Here is a 13396-nt window from a genome sequence, read left to right as displayed (position 1 = left end):
GAAGTGATGTTGAGTGTAACTTTTCGACTGGTAGCAAAGGCACATGCTTGTTTTATTTTATTTTTTTGCTTTGTTTTTAACTACTGATGTGAAAGTGAAATCGGGGGATCTTCACACAGAAACACACATCCGCATCCATACACAATAATCAAATAAAGTAAAGCGCTTTGCGATGAACAAAAGAACAATAAATATGATTTTCATTTTGCAGCTTCACAATTCATTCGTTTGATTTCATTGAATCGCATGCATATTATGTACGATAGGGTGCATCGATAAATGTAAAAGTGTCAAATTTACATGTCCCTAGCCAATGGAAATTGATGTGAATAGATGATTCTTATTATAAAAAATTTAGGGTTCCCACCTCGGATATATGTATCAAATGGATATTTTTCCGTTTATTATCATTCTAACGTGAATGAAACTCCAGTTACGACTTTGGGAGCTTTTCTTATTCGTATTCATACGTGAGAAATCAGTCATTTGCTGCTATTTTAGTGCCAATTTCAATGAAAAATCCAAAATGTTCATAAAAACATTCGGACCATCTTTTCGGCTCAAATGGCATAACAAATTTTTAACTATAGAAATTATCTATTTGCATGTAAATATCGTACTTTTACCATTATCAATACACCCTATGTGTACGCACATTTCAACTTTGCAATATGCTATGTGTTTGAGTGCGTTACTGCTATCCTTTCTCGCAAATATATTTTCCTACGCGAACGAACATGTCTAACGAAATTAACTTCTTTTGCTCATATAATACGTGTGTACGCATTTATAGGTGATTTCAAATATGCTGATAGCTGCTCGAAAATTTATAAGAAAAGTCAATGTTCGGTGTGTGTTATGTTGTACAGTATAGAACCGAAATGTCCCATGACATTTATGGCATTAAATGACGACTACAGTTTTCAACCATTCCAAAAACCAAATCCGTAGAGTTAAATGAGTCAACTAATCATAAAAGAAATTCGAAATAGTAAAAGCTTATTCACAACCCTTCTGGTGGATTGTGTCGCAGACATCTAATCTACATTCATGGCGAGCTGGCCATAATTGACTTTCCATGATTCTTCTGGCTGGACAAAAAAATGCTAGTTTTGCCGTACACATCGCGCCCTTCGCCCACAAAATGTATCCAAAAACAATTTCGAATATGACTGCAATAAAATATTCATTTTAATATTCAGCAAAACTTTAATGTACCACACAAATGTGTTTCGGACAGAGTTTACCATTTGAAAACTTTTTCTCTCCCCCCCCAAAAAAAACGCCAATTATAGACCAGAAATTGGGATACTTTATATAGCATATTTTGTATAGCAGAAGCAGCAACACCAACGATCGCTTAAAAGCATGAAAATGAAAAAACAAACCATTTCGGGCATTTTGGTTTTTGCAATTGAAAATGCGCATGAAAATTGAAAATGTTCATAACTGCCATTGGTTGACCACAAAAGAAATGTACAATCACAAAGTTGTCCTGATATAGATTTTTCGATAAGTGTGTGGTTTAAATGCAATGACAGCACTATAAAAAAAACTGTTGTTTTTTTCGCTTCTTCGTTTGCCCTCAACTTACAAACTTAATGGAATCGAATGTGTGCGGTGGCTGTGAACTCTTTACCTTTTTTATTCGCTCCATTGAAGGAGTACAATGCAAATGTAAATTATACGATGAGAAAGGTTTAACATTGCTTTTGTTTATAGAATAAACGAGTACTAGATGAAGGAATCTTTTTGAATATTTTATATGCATTGAACGACACAACGAAATGTTCGCATTATCGATTTATTTAGAGACGATGATTTCTTAATATAATTAAAACTTTAGTCGGCCGTGAGGTTGCACAAAGAACGAGCGACAGAGAGATAGAATGAAAAGACGCACAGTTGACAACACAATCTGTGAACAAAAAGCATTTTCCAAGTTAGTTCGTTGGGGCTTTTGGCTTTGTCAAATGTTGCGCAATGTTGCATGTGTAAGGCAAGGTTCAAGGGTTCATACACATATTTTGAAGTTTCTATGTCGTATGCTGAATATGGCTGATGAATATTGAGCGTCTGTGAGAAGGCCATTTATGCTTAAATATATTGGGTCGGTTGGGTTTTATAATCGATGCTAAGTTATTTTTGATGGGATTGTGAATAGTGTCACATGTTTGGTAATCTTTTGTAGATTCAACTATATCGTACTGAATATGGTTTCATTGTGTAAACGTGTCCGGCTTTCGGCTCGGTTCGGTTCACTTCCCTTCACTTTACTTTGGCTCAATGGCGGAAGTAATTCAACACTGAATATATACACTTACTCACACACTCACTTACTGAGTTAGCATCGAGTTAATGAAGTTATAGCTTTAAACTAACAAAAAGTTAGCTGAATTTACTTAATTGGCTGTTATTTGTTATTTTGTTTGGAACGGTTTGGAAGCAAAATGGAGTCGTTAGCGCATTCAGACCCGAAATAAATTCGATTATACTTTTGATGCGATTAATATTTGAGTACAGTTTATTTATTGGGTCAAATGTTGGATATCCAATGACTATTAAAGCAACAGCAGTAGCAGCTGCGGCAGGTAAGCATGTCGAACTTTCGTTCACTTTATTTCATTGCATGTGAAACGATTTGGCCACCGTTGATTGCGTGCGTGTATGTGTGAACGTGCTGAAGGGTCATTTTTTGGATACATTTATAAATTGAGATGAATACTCTCGAGAAAACTACATTTTCAGCAGAAAAATTCGAGTTAAGTGTAGAAGAAAGTCACAAATCGCCAAGCAATGGAAATGCATCAAAATTGAAATTCTTCATGTGTATACATTCTTGAAGTGTCATTATCCTAGACTAAATTACATACATTCATGCATGCAACGTAAATGTGATTTGACTCGTATATTACAAACTGATTGATGCGCAATTTGCCCAAATGAAAACTAAGTCAAACATTGCCATCTCAACGTACGATGCAATCGTTTACTTTTCCAAAAAACGTCAATTTGCACGTTGGCTTCGAGAAGAAAATCTTTGCAACTTTGTTTGCACACACTAGTGCACACAATTGCGCACATCTTTTGAACCAGCGATACGTAGTAACACTCCATTCAAAGAGTGATATTGTTTTTTTGTCATCATGTTTGTCTATTTTTACATTTAAAAAAAGAACACCGAGCAACTTTGACATTGTTACAGCCCGTCAAAGCAATATTGGAATTTAAAGAAACGCACTTATAGAATTCGACGAGGCGCACAATCAGAAAGACCCTCAGGTGAAGGTTATTTATATGTTCGTACATATATATACATGCATATATTTTTCATTGCTATTTTTTGGGCAAAACTGGATATTTTTATAGACAGTGTTACTCATATACTTCGCCTTATACTATAACACACAAACCAAACCTTTGTGAAGAAGTTGAATTTATTTATTTTTTTTGAGCTTTGTGTTTAGTCGAATTTTACCGAGGCGAGAATTTAAAAAAAAGAAAGAGAGAGTCTAGTTGGTTTAGCGCGGTGCTAGTGTATGTGTGAGTGGCTTCAAAATGTCCATGTTTTGCGATGAACGAAGAAAATTCGTTCGCAGCAAATCGAAAGAAAAACCACTTACATATATATTATGTATACTCGATTGGCTTATTTGCTGCTATCATTCCGATGAAGGAGCGAAAGAGATGTGTGTGCATTTTTTATGCACATCTTTGCCAAAGCATACGCATCGCATTCACAATGATGAAGGATGATCACGCTCTCGAGCGCATAATTTTTGAATTTCATATTTCAGTTTTTCAAAAAAAATAAGAAAAAAAATTCCCACTTGAAAAGAAAATGCCAAAATAAATCCTCAATGGAAATTGGCGAGGCATGAATTGAATGTACGATGGGCTTTATCAATATATACACGATTACATGTATGAATGACAGGAAAATTGAGTCGTAAAAAGAAAAGTCTCATAAAAATCTTTCTATTTCTCTCTTCTTCTCTGCATTTCATTTCGTACGAATTTTCACAGCATATGAGTGCTCCTTTTAAAATGTCACATATTTGAACGTTTGATAAAATTTGTGTATGTATATAATGCCAAAAGTTGGTGTTCATAATAAAAAGGAATACAAAAGAAAAATGGGGAAAAAAAGTTGTAAACATGTTGTCAATCTGTGCCAAGTATTTTATGTACAGAATCACAATATCTAACAAAAACAAACCACTTTTCTTGTTGTTATCAAAAATGTGAGAAATGAGAGAAGGAAACAAACCGATGACTATGACCTTGTTTAATTTTAACCATTCAATTCCAAGAATTTTTCAATTATATTAACATTCAATGGATGCGTAATTGGAAGTCTGCACAATATACTTTGATGGCGATTCCCTTTTTTGATCATGCAAAAAAAAAAACATTGGTTTGAACACGATAACGATAATGATGATTGGTGCCGCTTTCTCGTTCTCATACAACGATCGAAATGAGAGCAAAAATTCTGGGAACTTAATTCACATTCGAGCCATGCCTGGCATTCCATACGCAGTAATAATGCGAAAAACGCTCAATTTCATTGCTTTGATGATGTATATGTGTATGCGCTAATGATGCGGATATAGCATATGCTTATACCGATGGTCACAGTTTTTGATTTCAAAGACTCTATTTGATCGATGAAAGAATACTGTTGTCATCGCCTTGGCACTTTTTTCCTTCTTTTGTCAAAAAAAAAATTGTGTGGATTTTGCATTGTAGAATCATAGCAGCCACATCATCAACAGAAAAAAAAGCACGGTATTCGTTTTTCTGATCCATTCTTTGTCATTCTCATTGTTTAAGCATAATAGTTTCTTTGTGCTCGATACTGACGCTCTATTGCTGTTGTTTTTGTTGTTGCAATTTCCACGTTCTCTGAGTGGAAGCCATTCGTAAAGTTCACAACGCATTAAATCGAACAATAAATGAATTTTGTAAAGTGTCGAGAAGCCATCGATATCATCGCATTTTTCACCGACCAACAACAAAAATCATTACAATCTCACAACGTTATTATACGTGTTATACATTGTCAGGATGAAAATTCCAACAGCGACAATGGAAATATACTGAAATGCTTTTAAACACGTTTTGCGTGGACTATATTTTGCAATCGGGTAGCATACATTCATACAAAAACGCTACTATAACGACTGACGGCATGAGTAAGAGCAAAAAAAGTCGACAGAATGCTTTCGCTCAACAAAATCACATTAGCCGCTTTGATGCTGTCGGATTTTGTCTTCATGATTTCCTTCCATCGTTGATTATACAAATTGATTTTCATGTACGCTATTTTATCGGCGCTGTTGGACGACTTTCACGCATATTTTTTTTAATAACGTTACGCCATTTGGCTAACTGAAAATGCGTGTTTAACACAATCATCGCCTGACCAATTCACAGTAACAGTGCACAATTTTAACAACACAATATCAACAAAACATAAACAGCAGCCGCACCAAACAACTAAAATGAAGAAAGCAACAAAAGAAATAAAAAAAAAATCGACCGTAAAGTTTTCATGAGCATTTATTAAGATTTAATGTCATATATGTATATATACACTCATTTAACATTTTGCATACAATAGAAATCCACTACCGTGTAGTAAAATGTTGTGTACACTGTGAAGTCGCGTGTAGTTCATTCGTTTTCCAATGAAAGCCCGCACGTCAATTGAGAAACACGACTGTGAATATTGTATCGTCAGCGAATACCATTATAACCGATGAATGTATTCACACGCATATTATGTGAATCATATAAACATTTTTCGCTTTAGCAACAATGCGAAACGCACACGACATATAATTTATGGGACAAGAATTTGCTTTTCTAATCTTTACTTAATTAGTTTTCTTGAGTATAGTATGGCATATGTTATGGAAATCGAACGCGGCGTGCTTACATTATGATACTTACGGTGTATTTGACGTGTAATAAACGCAACGTTTCGAGAAACATTTTACGCTCACGCAAAACTCAATTTCACGCAGCATTTTCGAGGTGGTTTCGATAGAATATGCCTTTCATCGTCATATATGTTCACGGTGACGATATAATATATGTATACAATGTATCTCATAAAATTATTCCACAAAATTTGACGAAATGAAATTAAAAAGTTCCACACATCAATTGACAAGCATGTGTAATGCATATTTAAATGTAAAACGCGTAAATCTTCAGTTGAAATGGCGACCTGTTCATTTAGTGGTGAAAAAACCACTTTTCTCATACACAAGATTCATCTCAAGTTGTGCTCAAGCCAAGAAGGCAAACAAATATCGATGGAATTCATAAAAGTGGATAACAACAAAGAGATTGTCAGTCGATTGGAGGAGCAAAAACGAAAATCTGGTATTTGCCACTACTACTAATACAAAGTACATACTCGACACAATTCACTCAGACGATGAGAAATAATTGGCGATAGATCAAGATCCATCGTGCAGACAAAACACAATTTATTCTTTCCAATGACGATGAATGGATGAGAGGCAAACGACTGAAATGGCCGACTAACTGACTGTTTAACCGACTGGTTGCTGTTGTGTCATCAAAACCTAACTTTAAAAGAGGTCTAAAGACAGTCAGCTTTTACTACTGCGTAATTAAATGCACAACAAAACTATATAACAACACGGAACAGAAGTGCAAATCATCAACAAATGATAGAAAGCTTCGATGAGAGTCAGCTTAACGCTCAAGTGAAATATACGAATATTGACGATTACATTCCATTTATAAGCGAGAAAAACGAGCCGAGTAGTGAATTATGTAAGGCACTTATGATGAACAATCATAGAAATATGACTTGATGCCTGTACACTGTACAATGTACATGCAACGAACATTTCTACATGACAGAGTGGGAAAATGAAAGAAAATGTGTGTTTCGACTGTCTTTTAAGCTTCACTTAACAATTACCACCCTCCACATGCATGTGTATATGTTTGGAAACAACGTATTACGCTTACGGCCAAAGAAAAATGAGAGCATGAGACAAGCTTTCAGCTTGAGTATTGCCCAATATAAACATAATGAGTTCGTCATGATATATGATTATAATGTTTAAGTCATTCAGGTGAAAAGAACATCTTTGAGGAATTTCTCATAAACATTACTCATACAAACATATACGAGCGTATTCGCAACTACACACAATGCTTGAATATATCGTTCTTGTACTGTTATTGTTATTATTTCTACTGCTGATGCTGAATTTGTTATTTGCCTTGAGGGAATATGAGTAGGACGCAATGTCGTCTTCAATATCAATGAAATGTTGTATAATTTTATTTTCTTCATATTTCATAATTTCAAATTTCTTAATGTCACTTCTTATGCTCTGGCTCGCAAAACTTTTCGATGCTGTGGTCCGTTGAATATTATTGTATGTTTAGAATTTTTTTGTTTTTTGAATTTAAAAATTGTGTTTTGTCGAGCATATAATTTCACTTAAAAAATACACCACATTATATATACGAAAAACAAAGCAAAGAACAATAACAAGTAATTTTGCGAGCGAAAAAAAAGCGAAGGAACGAAACAAAAAAACTCACCCAACAAAACATTACATTTTTTGTTGGCAAATGGAGTGAGATTAAGGGTCAATAATTCATTTAACTGCGTAGTATTTAGCGATTTTGTTTATAATTTAATGAAACGCAAAATATCTAATCATATTTTGAGCGACTTTTCAAATGAGCGCTATTATATTTTATGCTTAACAGAAATGGACCCATAATTCCTTAATTCCTTACACGGTCATTTTTTGTTCCTTCCACTCGCTCTCGTTCCGCTTTAATTTACATCAACAAGAAATATTACTGTGCGTGAGTATAGCCATTTTCATCTGTCTTGCTGTAAAATTTCACCTTATAAATCACATCAATTATAATTAACTACTCATGCTTCTTCTGTTTCATCGTCGTCATCGTCGTCGTCATCGTCGGCGATGTTGCCTTCAAATTAGATGCAAAAAACACACACAAGAGAGTGTACTTTATGAGTTTTTCGCATTTCAGCTGATTCTGTCAATCATATTTTTCGTTGAGATTTTCCTCATTCATCATTCGTTGCTAATTTCTCCCGCTCAATCTTGTGAGTGTCCTTTTTCTAATTTCGTCAAATGGGATTGTTTCAAACCTTTCCGTCTCAACGAGAGATTGCAAAATATTCAAAACATTCTTCAATAATGAAAGGCACGGAGAGAGAGAGAGAGAGAAAACTGAAAGTCGAACAGTAAATACCAAACGGTGACAACGAAAATAAATGCAAAGATGGTAACAAAAAAAGCCTACAAAAGAACGGAAAAATAGCAGAAACACTCATAACAGTACAGTAATCACATGATTATTTTGTTGAATCGAACGAAAAGAATCGTACCACCTTTTCCTCTCGCTATCCTTTCGTTTTGTCTATTTCTATCATTTGACTTATTTACCGCATTTCGACTCATTTATTTCTCGTGCAATGCCAAAACGATTAGCAAAATCAGATGAATGGCAATCAAAACGACAAGGGAAGCATTCTTGTCGAAACTGTCTGTACATACTGTTGTGAAATGGTACACGATACGAATTGCGCACAAAAAAAAAATAATGAAAATAACATTGGGGAGTCGTTTAGTTTAAAAAACGATTTTACATCGATTATTTGCGCTTTCAATGCGAACGAGAGCAATCGAAGTACTGGTGATGTACCCACAGCGATTTGATTCGACATGTATATGAAGCGAACGTGTATAAAATAATCGTACATGAAAGTCATATCAAATAACATCTATCGTGTACATTACAAGTTTTTTTTTCTTTTTTGTTATTGTTTTGGTTGTACGTCAAAACAAAGAGAAAAAAACCATGGATCGTTTTGTATTTCTTTTTTGGTTTTCATTTTTGTCTGTCGCCTGATTGCTTCATCATTTTGTCATGTCAAATGTCCATTTTGCCATTTCGCATTTTCATGAAATCATTCCATTGCGTTGCACTTACGGGTAATTCAACCTGATCTCGGACACTCATTTTACTCTTCTCTTTTTTTTACTCAAACTCTTTCCATCCGACATTATTAAGCAACGCTAAGAATTCTGTGTGAAAGAGAGTGAGCGAGTGTATGAGAGAAAGAGTGGGTTTATATAATAGATGTCATCAGGTGAATATGAACGTCGTCTCAATTCACATCAAAATGATAATCATTTCAACATTGTGATGGAAAACTCATTCTCCGTCAATCAAAACTATTTATGCACACCATGAGACCCATTATTTGCACAACGTACAAATCTAAATGACTTTAAATTGGAATAGAATCACATGCACACATACTATGTAGCAATAAGAAAATGATGTTAAGTTCAGGCAATGACGATAATGGCGACACGTAAAATCGTTCCATCGAACTTGATGGGAATAAATCTAAAATTAGACCGACATACCGCCCAAAATAGCATCCGTGTACGCAACACATAAATATTTTCGCCTGAAATCGAGGAAAGGAGAGCCGAAAAAATGATGATCACATCTCTCAAGCATATATCATACTCAATTTTTGTCACCGAATATCGAAATTCTATATTTATTCGATCAATACATACGATTCATGTATGACAGAAACATACAGACGCCACCAACAAATACATAAAAAAAACGAAAACAATGAAAAGGTAGCATAGAGCTAAGATGATACGCATGAAAATACTTTGATCTATAAAATCATTTCATTTTTTTTGGTTCAGTTTAATAAAATTCAAATGGAATTCCATTAATCATTTGATGTATTCAAATAGTAGAAAATGACAAATATCCATCTAATTTCGATTCAAAATTGACACACAACATTATTTACCATATCGATAGCGTTGCGACGCATTCATTCATATGCAGGCGAACACATTCTGTGCTTGAATTCGCAGTGAAGTGATTCAGGAATGAGAAAAATAACGTTCCCTCTAGGTCCCCGTCTTCCTCTCTCCACACACCCTCTCTGCCAACCGTCTCTTTCTCACGAATATACACATTTTATGGTTTTTTTGCTCTGCGCTCAAATTCCGTGACGCTAATCATAAACGGTCTTTCATTTATATATATCTCGAAGGGGCTCGTGTGCACAAATGAAACTTTCATCATTCAATGCCACTCATTCGCTTTAACTCACATTTAGAATTGAAACCACGACAAATTAGATTTACATCGCAAAAAGCACACTATTCTTGCATACTTTCATTCTTCTCTCCATTCCACCTCAATCTTCTCTCTGTCATTCGATTTGCTTATTTTTCGGTGTGCCCTTTTGAGTTCACCAACAAATAAATATTTAGATATAATTTTAAAAGTGAATGGAGTATGTGTATTTATGTTGGACGGACTTGCTGATTGAACCAATTTTATAGAAAAAAAAGGAATGATTACATCAAATTGCGTTTAGCAGATGTGCTTGTTGCTCTTCATTTTAAGCATATTTTCATTGGATTAAGAAATCATGTTGCGATAATTCTTTTTTTTGTCCCATTTTATTTATTCATTCGCTCTCTTTGCAAATGAACAAGTTTAATAATAATACGTAATAGTTGCTTGCGGCCCATGCGACATGAACATCATGCAATTGGGTTTTTATACATCAAAAATGTATGTGCACAATGTTCATGGGAAATGAAGAAAATTACACTGAAGCTGATTCTAATCAGTGAAAGAATTTCACTGTTGTACATTTTATTCGATTTTCGTATTGGTTTTTTGTTGTTGTAACTGTTTTTAAGACAAACTTACCCAACCAAAAGCCGCACCGACAAACGCAATGATCCTTCTGTATACGTGTGTAATATAATGTGTAATACATTTCAAAATGGATGCAAAGTGCCGATTCAAATATCTGTATAATTTCGATTTCTTGGGAATTCAATATTTTGGTGAACGAATACACAAAGGTATTTGAAATTAGATGATGATGATAAAGAAAACGAAGTAATGTCGACCTTTAATATCGTTCAATTTAAAATCCAATATTACCATATTGAAACCGTCATTTTGATGAATATTTAATAGTATTGATTATGTTCATGTATAATTTGAATCAAAGTAATGCGAAAAACGCACCAAATTATATGGCAACATGTCTGCGGTGATCAATACATACAATATACTTGATTCATACCTTTAATTGGGAGGATGGGCATACATGCGCGAGGGGGGGGGGAAACTTTACGTAATTTCCTTTAGGGTATCGAATATATGATTGTACCAAAGATATTGACATTTCTAGGGTAATTTTGGGGCGCTCTATCGATTTGCATCATTAATTTTTTCATCCGACCTCCCCTTCCCCCTTTTTGGGGGGCTATGTTTATTTTTTTACCCCCAAAATATATATAGACTTCCATTTCAGTGTCTAGATGTAAAACACCACATGAAACTTCGACCCTACCTAGGGTACTTTTCAGTCCTCTATCGATTGGCACCATTGGTTTTGACCCATTGGGTGCTCCGGTTTGACTCTTCGGACCCATATTTAAGGTCTTTGGAGTGGAAAAACACCCATTACCCTTCACCCATACCCGGGGTATTTTTTAGTGCTCTATCGATTGGCATCATTGGTTTTGACCCTCTGATCGGCCCCTCCTTACTTTTTGGGGCTACCTATTTTTCTTACTCCCCAAATATTTATAGACTCCCATTTGAGGGCCAAGGACACAAAATACCCCCCCTATACCCCCCCTCATACTTTTGGAAATTTTCGTGAATTTTGTAGGGGGACCCCCATTGGGGGTGATGGGAGGGGGAGCCCAATGGCAAAAATGAAATGTGCGCAAAAAATTAGCTATAGTTGGTCATACATTTTGGTACAAAATTCCGGACCGAAAAAGTGAAAAATCGACTTTGAAGGATTTGACCCCAAATGGAGGGCACTGGGTCTAGACACAATAGCGGATGAGAAAAATATCGATTCTAAGGTATTTTGGCACGCTGAGTCCGAATTTCGGGGTTTCAGGTCAAAAAAATCACACCTTGGGGGTTTTTGACCCCCGACCCCCCTGGGGGGTGGGGGGACTTGGAGGGCAGGTGACCCAAAAAATTTCTCTCATCATTCTGAACAACATTATAGTGCATAATTTTTTGGTCCGAGCATTAAATTGCGGTATAGAACCAGTTTGGGTAAAGAAAGACGGTCTGTATATAGGGGTTAAGGGGCTTTGGGTAAAAAAACGAATGATGCCAATCGATAGAGCACTGAAAACTACCTTGGGTGTAAGAACACACCCCGGGGGTATTTCACCCCCAATGACCTTAAATCGGGGTCGACGTATAGGAACCAAAAGGGGGGTAAGGGGGTGTTAGGGGGTCAAAACTGATGATGCCAATCGATCGGGCATCAAAAAATACCTTGAGTATGAGGGGGGGTATTTTGTGTCCTTGGCCCTCAAATGGGAGTCTATAAATATTTGGGGAGTAAGAAAAATAGGTAGCCCCAAAAAGTAAGGAGGGGCCGATCAGAGGGTCAAAACCAATGATGCCAATCGATAGAGCACTGAAAAATACCCCGGGTATGGGTGAAGGGTAATGGGTGTTTTTCCACTCCAAAGACCTTAAATATGGGTCCGAAGAGTCAAACCGGAGCACCCCTCTAGGGGGGAGGGGTACGAGAGGGGGTCAAAACCAATGGTGCCAATCGATAGAGGACTGAAAAGTACCCTAGGTAGGGTCGAAGTTTCATGTGGTGTTTTACATCTAGACACTGAAATGGAAGTCTATATATATTTTGGGGGTAAAAAAATAAACATAGCCCCCCCAAAAAGGGGGAAGGGGAGGTCGGATGAAAAAATTAATGATGCAAATCGATAGAGCGCCCCAAAATTACCCTAGAAATGTCAATATCTTTGGTACAATCATATATTCGATACCCTAAAGGAAATTACGTAAAGTTTTTCCCCCCCCCCTCGCGCATGTATGAGGATGGGAGAAGACGCCTTCACCTCTTTCAATTGTGCTAGTTCAAATAAGTAGGTTGTATCAAGTGTTTTCATTTCAATTTGTCTATATTACGATAGCTTTCGCACCAAAAAGCGGAAAACAAAAAAATATGAACTTCATGTACTACACTAAATTTGAATTTTATTGCCGTCGAATGTAAAATAACTGCAAGAAAAAGATAAATGTGTCATCATATATAGAGTGATATTTGCTATTTATCATATATACTAAAAAGAAAACCGAATGAAAAAACCAGCCAGAACAACAACTTCCTTGCTATCAATAAACTCACCTATTTATTGCATTGCAAAAGGACGATTCAAGAAAAATAATATTTTCCATCCATAAATTTCAAATGTATTACACTTCTAACGAATGAATCATTCTCTTA

At 35.7% G+C, this 13396-nt stretch overlaps 1 protein-coding gene across 2 annotated transcripts in view; it reads left to right on the top strand.

Annotated features, from left to right (window-relative positions):
* Nucleotides 1-13396, top strand: part of LOC116351503 (BAI1-associated protein 3-like) — a 41888-nt gene that overhangs the window by 10387 nt on the left and 18105 nt on the right. The window contains exon 1 of one of the 2 annotated variants that reach the window (XM_031783609.1): nt 2295-2591. The exons of the other annotated variant lie outside the window; for it this stretch is intronic. The gene's annotated coding sequence lies outside the window, so the exon portion shown is untranslated. Of the gene's footprint in view, nt 1-2294; nt 2592-13396 lie in introns of those variants that run through there. 2 annotated transcript variants of the gene reach the window in all.

Source organism: Contarinia nasturtii, unplaced genomic scaffold (genome assembly GCF_009176525.2).
Source record: "Contarinia nasturtii isolate CC-2019 unplaced genomic scaffold, AAFC_CNas_1.1 Cnas_scaffold_5581, whole genome shotgun sequence".
Taxonomy (NCBI): domain Eukaryota; kingdom Metazoa; phylum Arthropoda; class Insecta; order Diptera; family Cecidomyiidae; genus Contarinia; species Contarinia nasturtii.
This window is presented reverse-complemented; position numbering and strand designations above follow the sequence as displayed.